The sequence below is a fragment of the Typopeltis vanoorti genome, chromosome 6 (genome assembly GCF_054136105.1).
Source record: "Typopeltis vanoorti isolate ZY-2024b chromosome 6, IOZ_Tvanoo_1.0, whole genome shotgun sequence".
NCBI classification, from domain to species: domain Eukaryota; kingdom Metazoa; phylum Arthropoda; class Arachnida; order Uropygi; family Thelyphonidae; genus Typopeltis; species Typopeltis vanoorti.
In genome coordinates this window covers 21,301,086-21,313,717 of record NC_143554.1, presented here as the reverse complement: position 1 = coordinate 21,313,717, position 12,632 = coordinate 21,301,086, and the positions used below count along the sequence as shown (strand labels likewise).

The 12,632-nt window shown below is 37.6% G+C and overlaps 1 protein-coding gene across 4 annotated transcripts in view; it reads left to right on the top strand.

The window, feature by feature from the left end:
• The window catches only part of LOC150105326 (echinoderm microtubule-associated protein-like CG42247), a 375,243-nt gene that overhangs the window by 30,626 nt on the left and 331,985 nt on the right, over positions 1 to 12,632 (top strand). The window contains exon 1 of one of the 4 annotated variants that reach the window (XM_090394706.1): positions 4,295 to 4,350. The exons of the other annotated variants lie outside the window; for them this stretch is intronic. The gene's annotated coding sequence lies outside the window, so the exon portion shown is untranslated. Of the gene's footprint in view, positions 1 to 4,294; positions 4,351 to 12,632 lie in introns of those variants that run through there. 4 annotated transcript variants of the gene reach the window in all.

Genomic DNA, 12,632 nt, shown 5'->3' with positions numbered 1-12,632 from the left:
TAACTCTCTCACTCTTTCCTTTTGCTACCGCTAGTAATTCTTTCAAGCCCCCTCCCATAGCAAATTTTTCACCTTTTAAATAATTCGTTCTGGCCACTGCTATCATTTCTTTCACCTTATGCTTCTGTGTTCTAATTGCCTCACTTACATTATTATTAATTTTCGCACCCGGGAAGCACAATTTTGTCATACTCTCATCTATTACACCTTTTACTACTGAATCACCATACATCACTCGCTCTTTAATTTTTCTTTCACTCCCGATCATGTTTTCATTTATTTTATCATACACTTGCTTCTTTTTGTTAGCTGATACACTCGGTAGACATTTTTGTAATCGCTCCAGCTGCCGCTTCGCCCTATGTATCACTCCGCGCAGCCGAGCTTCATATGATTTATGATTTGACATATAGAAGACTTTGATTATTTTTTTATATCAAACGATAAATAACACATCAACAACCGGAAAATAAGTACACATATGCTGATGGCCAGGGGAGAATTCTCCATACTTGCTATATTTGCTGCGCAAGCTCATTACTTGAGAAAGAAGTAATATTTATTTGTTAATAAGCGCCTCCGTAGCGGAATTGGAAGAATGACGGTACATTGCGCCCTTCGATTCGAATAGGCCAAGTTCGATCATCGTCGCGACGGGAGGAATCGTTATCTGGACGATTTCAATCGAAAGTGAGTTAGCCGATCTCATACGGAGGTAGCAGGGTTTTTTCCTCCCGGAAACTCGGGTTTTTCATCCCGCATACAGACAAATCGTCCCTTCAGAACACACGCAATTTACAGACAAAAAATACTAGTTGTTGTGGTGGTGTATGTGGGTGGTAGATGGCGTTGATGGAGATGATTCGTAGTAGAGGTTGTGTAGTGGTTGAGACAATTGTAGGTGTCCTCCCGCGATGAGTCTTCGGACTCCTTGGAGGTGTCAGGAATAATAATAATAATAAATGCATGCATTTATAAGCATTCCATTTAGGCTTTTATTTTTCTAGACAGAAGACGTCTTAAGCTTGCGCAGCAATAATTGAACTTTGGGCTGTGTATCGAAGGCTGATGCTTGCTCATCTAGTCAAAGCTACCTTGGCTTGCTCTGTTATTATTATTATTCGTGACACCTCCAAGGAGTCCGAAAACTCATCGCTAGAGGACACCTACTGTACAACTCTCCGTCTCCACCACTACCGAATCTCTACTACCAATCAACTACATCAGCGCCATCTACTGCCACAACAACAACTCTGTAGGGCCGATTTCTCTGTATGCGAGATGAAAAACCCGAGTTTCAGACATAAAAAAAACCCTGCTACCACCGTATGAGATCGGCTAACTCACCTTCAATTGAAAAAATCCATATAAAGATTCCTCCCGTCACGACGGGAATCGAACTCAGGCCTTTTCCAATCAAAGGGCGCAATGTACCGTCGTTCTTCCAATTGGTTGTAGGAGCTTCCAAGTCCTCGCTGCAGCACTGTGATTTCATGTACGCGCATTGCTAGTTCCGCTCCCTTCACGACGTCTTAAACACAAGGCCATTATGCAATCAAAGTAGCTCTAGCCAGTTAGCTTCAGCTAGCCTTAACAAGTGTGCGTGTTGCTTGGAAAATTTAATTACGTCCAACTTTTTATGACTATGTTATTGACCAGTTCATAAAGAACCATAGGGTAGAATTTGTATTTAAGTAACATTAAATTGAAAAGATAGAATATCATTTGTAAAATGAATGTTGTTTGTGTATGAATAAATGTATATAAATTTCTAAATACAGGTAATCCTCGTATAACGCGGTACTTATACAACACGGTCTACAAATTGTAGCCCTTTATCTTTTCATATATTTTTCACCGCGCGACTTAAAAATCAAATTTTATATTCGTTAGATTTGCGTCTGCCGTATCGCGCAAGTTATAAGTAGCGAATTTATATTAGGGGAAATACTCTTTAGCACTCGTGTGCGTCAATTATTTACCGTATAAAGTGTTTATTGTTGAAAGTTGTCTTCGTTTTCTTCCAGGAAAGCCTATTAAATAATTTAAAATAGTGTGTGTTAATCTGAAGCTGAGCACTTTATTTTCTGATGAGTTACATATAATATGTAATGCTTTTTTTTATGTAAAAAAATTATATTTATAGTAATGGTCACTTAAAGGGTTTTTGCGATATGGTTGAAAACGAAATTAGTGAATTAATTGATGGGGAAATAGATTTAAATGAGGAGGAACCAAATGACAGGGAAAGTTCTGCCAACGATTCTGATTGTGATGAATCTGTTAAAGAATTCAGTTTAAAGAAATTAGCAGAAGGATTGGACTTAGCAAGAAAGTCAGGAAGTTATTTTACGGATAATGATCCTTCAATGGAGCGCTCCGGAAAATTCACGAGACAATTGGATATTTGTTTAGCTCCATATTATGAACTTAATAAAAAATTGAGCAAAGTGGTAAGCAAGGTCTTCTTGCTGACTTCTTCATAACTAAACCAGCCGAAGTATGCAATGAGAATTATACAAAAATGTCCAAGAGATTTCAAGTGATGATGACCTCTGGCCACTCATAAATAAAGAACATCTACGAAATCTTCGTTTTGAAGACAGTGATGACTATTAAAATATGCATTTTATTTTATTTTGCCTAAAATATTTATTCATTATGGGCAATTCAGTATATGTACAATTTGTATTTCTATAAGTTTATACTATGTATTTTGTTTCAGAGTTTATGTTTTCTTAACTTACGTGAATTATCTGATTTAAATAAAAATATTTTTGTTGGATGTGTCATTGTTGATTATATAATTTAAAAAAACGATTGCGGAACCTAACCCTACTTTTTCTATGTGATCTGAGTCTCCTCGCATAACGTGATTTATAACGCGACATTTCTGTGGAACCTAACATCCACGTTATACGAGGGTTACCTGTATATAGTTTTAAATGGTCAGTAATTCATTATTCCACTAATCCGACTTCAATCACACCTGTCACTCCCTGAATAATAACAAGAGCAAGTGTGAATTTCAAGACGCATTCGTCCCTGCTGATGGCTGTTGCAGAACAGTTTTCAGAATTTGAGATGCTTCTCCCTCACTTCCTGAGCATGAGATCAGTTATTATTTGTAGATCTGTTTGGTCTCTGGAGCAGAAATTCCAGATTATATAACTCATCCCACCTGCTATGGTATGAGTTAGATAATCTCAAAGAAAAACCTTCCGATAGTAAAATTTGGACCAATTACCGAGAAAGCTATAGATTAAATGCACTTTCGACAGAAGTCGCCAATTTATTGATATTATTTTCAATAATTAGTGGTATGCATTGTGTTGTTGTTGTTATCGTGAATTTATATTCTCAGTAGTTTAAACAATATCAGTCACCTAGCCATTTCTAACTGTACCCGACTCCTGCTTCGTGTGCTTGGCTCGTTTTTTTTTTTTTTTAGATGAAATGATAAAATACTAGAGGAATAAAGTATCAAAATCAGTAGAACGATGGGGTTTATACGGATGCCTGCGCCATTTTTCTTTCTTATACACTTTCTTGTACTACCTCTACACACCTGTCTTCCACTTCAGTCCTGTTGTTAAGAAATTATGAGCGGCCTTAACCAGAATAATAAACAACTATATTCCAGATTTGGTTGATGACACGATCTACAGAGTTGCTGAAGAGAAGATAAACAATACGTCTTCTGCTATTTTTACAGTACTCTAGTTATTTAATGGATTTAGTCAGTGGCGGTGAAAATTTTAAGTGTGTGTGTGGGGGGGGGGTGCTGCATATACAAAATAATAATAATTAAAATCATTTTTTTCCTAATCAGTAACCAATTTATTAATAAATAAATTTACATATTAAAAAATGCTTTCTTAAAAATATTTCGCCCTCACCACCAGAGGCGTAGCGAGGCTATGGCCAATGTGGCCCCGGCCATAGGCACAAAAATTGAGATTTTTAAAGTTTTTTTTTTTTTTTTTTTTAGAACGGGGCCATTTTCTTTCCTGGCCATAGGCACCAAAATTCCTCATGACGGCTCTGCTCACCACGAACAAACACCAATAATGAAAGTTTCGTATCTCACAGAAATAACGCGCGCAAGCATACGATACACTGCTCAACCAAGCAGTGTCCCAATGACTTGTAACGTGCAATCACAAGCGTGAACGAATATCGGCGAGACTGGCTGCGATTGGCGAACTTGATAATTCCTACACTGCGTTAGATCGCAGTGTATTTGTTTCATAATCTAAAGCGTTAATCGAACAATTCCAATTATTAACTATTCATCACTGTCGAAACATCAGCTGTAACCTTTAACATGTTGTATTGCATTTATATAATGTAAGCGTTATTATTATTTATAAACACAAACAAAATTTAAATTTTTCATTTTTTTCTTTGGGGGTGCTGCAGTGTCGCAGTGCTTATGTATGGACCACCACTAGATTTAGTGCTTCAAATTTGGAAGGTAGGCTGTGTGCTGTTACATATCCTGATATCAAATAAAAGTGATGGATCAGTCATATTAAGCAACGACCTGGAGATAAGCAAGTCGGATTTTGGTCTTAATGATTCTTGCAGTGGCGCACCCAGAGGAGGGCCATGGCACCTTGGCACCCCCCCCCACACACACACCCAAAAGAAAAAGGGAAAAAATACTAGAAAAATTTCCAAAAATCTTTTCCTAATTAAAATTTATTTTTTTATTTATGTTGCGTTGTGTCTTCTATTTCTATACTACTTATGAATTAGCGGTCACATAAGGTGGGAATACCCTATAGCTCTTGGGAATCACAGCCACTGTGAATGCAAGGCAAACGTAGTAGTGCTCAGGCAAACCGAATGCTACTTTGTTTGCCCGAGCCCGGCCAGAGGGGATCGCAGGTATCACTGCAGATACTCAGTCATAGATCGTATGCAATGTGTAGTGTGTAATCTCAAATTGTCTACTCAATCGTCTGCTCCCCCCCCCCCCAAGAATAAATCCTAAGTGTGCCATTGGATTCTTGTAATAATTATAGTTAGTTACTCACTGCAATACCTCGCTGAACATTTGCTACCATAACTTTGAAAGATATATAAAAAGCTCTACATTACTACATAAACATGATATTTTTTTGATGTATTTTGCATTTTAAATATATTTCTATGTATTGTTTATCAGAAATCTAGCACATAGATAGCCCAGTAAATATTGTATAGCAACTCAGATAATATCATCTAGGTTTCAGGATGTTTTCATTCCAGTGATGGAGCTAGAGCTTTTGCAACCTGGGTCGGTCCCTGAGTTTGCCACCCCTCTCAATACACACCAAAAATACTACAGAAAGTTAAAACGACGTATAGGGAAATAAATTAAAACACTATATTTATTTTTGAAGTAAAACTTTAATTTCAACATTCTAAAATGTTATTTTTCTTGCTTTTCTGTTAGCAAAATCGTCGATGACATTGGCAAAGTCTATTTCATAGTAATGTAAGTAATTCTTAATCACTTTTATTTAGAAAAACTCCTCTCAAAACTAGCAACAGTTACAGCAATTGTGAGGAAAATTCTCAGTAGTATTACAATATTTGGAAATGAGTTCTCGAGACTGTATTTTAGAATTAACTGCGAAAGTTCAAAAAGGTTCAAAGTGCTGCCCTGGGCAGACCCCCCCCCCCCTGCACCAGCTATGCCTCTGTTTCATTCTACCTGCAGATATGGTTAAATACTGTACGTTGAGTTTTTCTTTTGATTATTTCAAAAGACATTCAAAAGAATTTCTTACAGAAAGTAATCTAATGTAAGACATTCTTTTGAATACGAACATTTGGCCTGTGGTCTTTGTCCATTACCGACATCTCGCATCGATAGAGATCATTCGTGAATATGCACTTTTCCAGTACCCTCAGTATTGTGTCATTGTTTTGCTTTTCCATATCTCTTACTATTGCCTGCTTCTCAGTCTTTTTTTTAATATCTTATCTTCCAGATAAAATCTAATGATGATGAGATTTGAGATGGGATCCAATGCCATCTTTGCTGTACACTATGACTTGTGGACATCTGGGAATGGGAATCCAGGTAGTCTTGCACTACTTTGACCTATGCTTCAGCACATCTGGCTGAAGCATAGGTCAAAGAACAGCCAGATGTGCTGTTCTGGATAGCCTGGCTAGGATCAATACACCAGGGAGCTTACAAGGATGAAACAGTGTTGTCTCCTCTCATGGTCGGAGAACAGAGACTAGCTGCAGTGCTGGTATAGCATCTGTGTAACAATGGTATTTCACATATGAGCACATTTATTTCTTGTCAAATGGTGGGCATGTCTCTGGCTCCATGATAGGTGGGGATTTTGATGCTAAATTGAAAATCCTTTAGCATGAATCCTTCATTTTCATATTTTTGAGAACCCTCACAAGGTTTCAACCAAGTACAGACATGGATATTTCATAACAGAATAAGAAAGAAAATGTCTGATATACATAAATATACTGTTCTTTCTCATCACCCATGCAAAAGGTGAAATGCCAGTAGAGAAAATGTCATCCTACTTTATTAAAAGAAGGTTTAGGAGGATTGGCATGATCTTACAAAACAGTTAAAACAATCATTTTGGTACTGTTCTTGTAGAAATTTGAGCAACACTCACAAACTACTGCTAACAATATTAATGTGTGGGGCAGGGAAATATCCATATGGTAACACTGAATAAAAGACTGCCTGGTTGGCCGAGTGGTTAGCATATCTACTCTTTAGCCAAGAGGTAGCAAATTCAAATCCTGCCAACGGCATGGTTGTTTGTGATTGTCCTACTAACTGTTTTCCATACATACTGCTGCAACCTGTGTCCTGGTGCAGTATTTGCTGTCTTTGCACCATGAAAATAAAAAAAATAAATAAAAATAAAATGCAGCTATTTGAAAGGAATATCAGAATGGGATATCCTTAATGTTCAGATCAAAGAGTAACAGGTATGAGGTGCATCCTGATACATGGGGACAGTGGTGGGGTTCTCATCAGGAATATCATTCTTACTTTTGACACCTGACATTTCTCTATAAATGGAAATTTTAGATGCTTTAAATGTCCGAAATATGAGCATTCCTGATCTGCCTTGAATGACTCTACTATCTGTGCCTGATGTGGTAGTAAAGTGCAAGATAATCTGCCCTAAAAATGTCATCTGCGAAGTGGATCATCCAGTCCACTACTCTGCATGTCAAAGGTAGAAGAATAAAAGAGCTAAAAGCCCAAGCAAAACATTTAATTTTGGGATGAAAAGAGGAAGCTGGTCACAACATCATGCTGAGAAAATGTCAAAAGCAACACAAACTCGTATGTTCTATCTCTGCATCGTAATTTTATGATTGTGAGTTATTTTCTTTGGAGCTCATTAATCACTCAGACTGTTACAGTCTCACTCCTGAAACAATTCCTAAAATGATCCCACTAAATGAGAGCTCACCGTCAAAAAAAATCCTGTTAAGTGCACAACATAAAGATGAAGACACCTCCACAGAAAAAAAAAATAATAATAATACTCCTATATTCACTGAATCTAAATGTATGATCATAGCATATCAAATGGTGTATTAAACATTTTTTTCAGTGGAGCAGGAGATAGAAACTGGCATCCATAATTCTTAAAATTAAAACAAAATAGAAGAATACAAAGTATCATGGATTCTGCCAAGATACCAATAATATTAAGATACAGCTGCAAAAGCTTAAAACTATCTGTTTCTACCTGCAGGAAGTTTTTAAAACCCAGTGATGATCCTTAACATAAGGCATTTAACTACTGTTTATAAAATAACACAATTGGTGATGGACCTTTTTAAGTAGTTATTATTATTATTATTATTACGTGACACTTCCAAGGAGTCCAAGGACTCATTGAGGGAGGGCACCTACTCTGTCTCCACCACTCAATCCACCAACTACAAAGAACTGCATTATCTACACCAATGCCATCTACTGTCAACCACCACTAGCATTTTCACAGACAATCAAAAATATCCATGCCCATGGTGGAATTCGAACCTGCAGCCTTTTGGCTGGAGAGTGGATATGCTAACCACTCAGACAATTGCTATCTTTCTGGCAACCATATTCCTTTATAGCAAGCTCTAGTATAAGAAATTCACACCTTTATAATCTTATATTGCAGTTACTTCCATCCATACTTCATCTGGGCAAATGTAATGGACACGCTATGGGATAGTGTCAGCACAAAGCAGGATTGTCAAGAATATGCTTCATTATAAAGACCTTCTGTATGTTCTCTTCAACATCCATAAACATGAAAAAATGAGAGAGGAGCAGATTGTAAGATTTATTGAAGATGAAGAGAACACGGAAAGTATCAATTTCTTATAATTTCCAGTATATTTTCACAGCAATGTTTTCCTTCACTGATGCCCAAGATATTAACCAAGCTGACTGGAATACCTTTTTCACAAACATCTATGAGGTGCTCAGATTACAGTGGTCACTGCCTGGATAATTCCAAAACCATCATCTCTATTTCCTCTCTATTCAAAACCAATTTCAAAGATGTCACGTATATCAAATCTTATAGCTTTTAAACATGCCCAGACCAAAGCATGTTATGCTTAGGCCTCAGACTTAGACGTAATGAATCTTAAATCCAATTTGCATCATCTATAAATCATGCAACCCTGTAACCCATGCAAAAAGTGGTATGGAATAAAAACTAGTAAATGAAATATTGATATAGAATACACCACTCATCTACCCTAGAATATACCGGATGTGTAGTCACCGAACCCAAAGCATTTGTAATCACCTTTAGAATAAAGCTTTGCTCATCAAGAGTTTCACATCCTTCTAAATTTCTGGCCTTCTGTGACAACTTAAAGAAACAGGTGTAAATTTCTCTTGAAATGGGTTAGGGCTGTGTAGTTATCCATTTGTTAAGAAGGAAATGAAAATGGCACTTTTACTCTCCGCACCTGCTAGTGCATAGAGCTTGATAATATCCATTATAAGATGATAATATATTTGTCATAAGTTTGTCAATCAGTGGAATAAAATGTCATTCCATGGATCTTCTCTTACTATGCAACAGAATACTGAGTGAATAGCATTTTCTGGATTTGTAGCATAAGACAATTGTCAGTGCCTTTTCAGAGCCATGAAAAAAATTCCAAAACTTGAAAACATCTACAGTTCCTAGCAATGAAATTGTCTTTGTAAGATTATTTTTATTATTATTATTCAGGCCTCCATAAGTCAAGAGACACATCATGGGAGGTCCTTCTTAGGAAACCCAAAGTCTATCATACCACTCCTTGAACTCATTGACCATTCTTGCTCTCACCACTCTCTCAGGCAATGCATTCCATGGTTCAACCATCCTCCACACAAAGAACCCACTCTTCACCCTCTTGCTCACAGCTTCCTTTTGTAACTTCCAGGGATGGCCCTTGTCATTGCTCCTTCCGCTGTTCCACCAAGCGAAAGAACTTCCCAATGTCCACTCTGTAACTGCCTCTTCACAGTTTAAATGTCTCGATCATATCACCTCTCCTTCTTCTTCTATTCACTAAACTCTGCAGTCCACATTCCATCAGTCGATCTGCAATGGAATGATTACTCTTTTATCTCTGCAGATCAGCATCCTTCTCAGTATCACAGCAATCCTCTGGATGGGTTACCATCACCACCTTTGCAGTATTCTCCCTGAAATTCAGTTTTCTATCAACCATCACCCCCAGATCTCTTCTCTCCCCTACTTCCTCCAGTACAGCTCCTCCAATTGAGTATGCAGCCTCCCATCGATGGATCCCAAACTTCAAGACTTTACATTTTGTTGCATAAAACCGCATCCCCATTCATTTGCCGATCTGTCTAGTTTATTCAAATCCTCTTGCAGGGCTGCCACATCTGCACTATTACTGATAACCCTTCCCAGCTTCACATCATCTGAAAACAACTGAATATCCTCCTGCAATCCACTGACAATGTCATTGATATAAAGGTTAAACAGTATACGTTCCAGTACTGAGCCCTGTGGGACCCCACTTTTAACCTTTTGCCTCCATGAAACTTCCCCACCATACACAACTCTCTGATACCTATCAGACAGCCAATCCTGAATCCAGTTGACCAACCTGACATCCAGACCCATGTGGTGCAACTTAAATATCAGCTTATCATGTGGCACCCTGTCAAATGCCTTTGCAAAATCCAAAAAAATAGCAGTATATGCCTTTCCCTCATCAACTGCTCTTGTCGCTTTATTGTAAAAGGCAATCATATTACTAAAGCAAGAGTGCCCCTTTAGAAATCCATGTTGATTCTCACAGATAACATTACCCTCAACTTCCAAACGCTCTATATAGTCCCTCACTAATTTCTTCAAGACCTTAACAACTGCTGATGACACACAAACTGGCCTATAATTAGACACTTCCAGTCTGCTACCACCCTTATGCAATGGCACTATCTTACCTTCCTTTCATTCCTTGGGTACCTTTCCGTCAGCCAGACGTTTGTTGAAGAGTCCGGTCACTGAGCTGTCAGTTCTTTAGCACATTCTCTCAAAACTAGTGATGAAATACCATTCAGTCCCACAACTTTACTGACATCCAGAGTACTCAGTATTTGGAACACACTCTCCTCTTTCACCTCTAAACCCTGAACCTGCCCAATCCCTCTAGTATTAAAATCTTCTTCTTCAGGATGAAATACTCCATAAAGTGCTCATTAAACAACTCCACTATGTCCTCTGCATCAGTCACTCTATTCCCATTTTTATCAAAAACAATGTCATGCTTCCACAGTCATTTCTGCTCCTACTGGCCACATAGCTAAAACGTTCTCTAGGATTTTCTTTGGATCTTAGGGCCAATCTCTTCTCATATTCCAGTTTTGCCTTCCTTACCATACTAGTCACTCTCCTGGCCTCTGACTTATATTCTTCATGCATCTGCTCTTCACCTGTCTCCTTATATCTCTTCCATAGCCTCTTTTTCGCATGCAGTTCCTGTTTAATATTGTTTGTCATCCACTTTATTTATTGTTTTGTCATCCAAATTGCATCCTCTTCTTCACTCATGGAATACAGCTTACTATTGCTGCTAACAAATATTCCTTCAAAATTTCCCAAGCACTATTGATATCCTGGCCTTCCAATTCTGCCTGGAATTGCTCCAAGTTTCTGCTTTGGCTGATTTGTCGAAGCAGAAAGCAGGTTCATTGGTTTGACATAAATGTTCTAAATGAATGACAGGTGAAATACAGAAATAATGTCCTTATAACTTGATTATAAATATGATTCAACCACTGCAGAAGCATTCCTTTGCAGAGGCATCAATTTGTGACCTATAATCAAGTTTTCAGTGAACAAGCACACAATACAGGTGAAGAAAGGCACATCGATTACCTCCCTGTTCTGTAGAAGAATGTGTGCAAAAAATGTAAGCCAAACAAGTTAACTTATGTTGCTAGGATCGTAGTTGTTCTATGCTTTGAAGATGAAGACTTCATTTTCGGCAAAACGTATATACACAGATGTTTTTCTTCCGACAACCTGAAACCATTTCTAAGAATCCATGAACATATGATCAACTGTTGGTTCAAGTTACCTCTCATTGATCCTCATGTGAAAAGAATGACAGAAAATTGTAGTCGTTAACATAAATATTGAAGACTGAGGGAACAGTTTCTGCCAGTAGCCAATCATATAAATATCACTAATTATAAACAACATCTAGTGAAGAGTCTACTGTAGGAATAAGCTGTTCAGTAATTGAGTTTATTTGACAGCAGAATATCTGGAAAATGTGCATCCCACTCTAACTTTGAAGATTTAGCTAGAGAGAGAGAGAGATTTTTTTTTGTATAAAGAGGGAGGATGGCCTCAAAACCCAGAACATAGAGAGCTTTTAATGTACCATATCTCCAGCTGTGTTATCATCTTTTTTTCACATGAAAGAAAACAAAAACAAGATGTTCACATTTCAGAAACACATTTCTGATAGATACCTTAAATTAGACCAAATGATCTAATATCGATCCTTGTCTATGAAAGCACACTGTTGAAGAAAAGACAACTGTTTTTTAAGTACTAATGTAGCTCAGTGGAAGTGGCATTTGTACTCCACAGCTCTTGACTGCCCGAAGGAAGACCATTCAATTCTAGTCACCAGCTAGCAGAACATTTTCTAAGTCTTCAATCCTTCATTCAGCTAGGTCCCGAGATAGTTGATCTCTGGTGTGGGCAAGCAGGTTTTTGATTCCAGAAACTTGGATTTTTCATAGCATAAACTCAAGAAAATTGACAGTAGAACCTATGCTACCCCAGACAATATATACTGTATAGTGTTAGGATTAGGGGCCATGAGATGACAGCACTTATCAGCTGTCTATTCACTAGATACCATTTATAATTAGTGGTAGTCTTGGGAAAGCTATCTCTAATTGGCTACTGATGGACACTGTCCCCTCAGTCTCCAAAAGTTAAATAGAGCTAAACAACTTCACTTTTTTTCTCTCATTTTCTCTAAAAAAATAATGAGTATAGAAGCAGTGACATTTTTATGCTTTGTACTAATGCCAGAAGTATCCAAAATAAAGGAAATGAATTTGTGGTGCTGATAGCATCAGC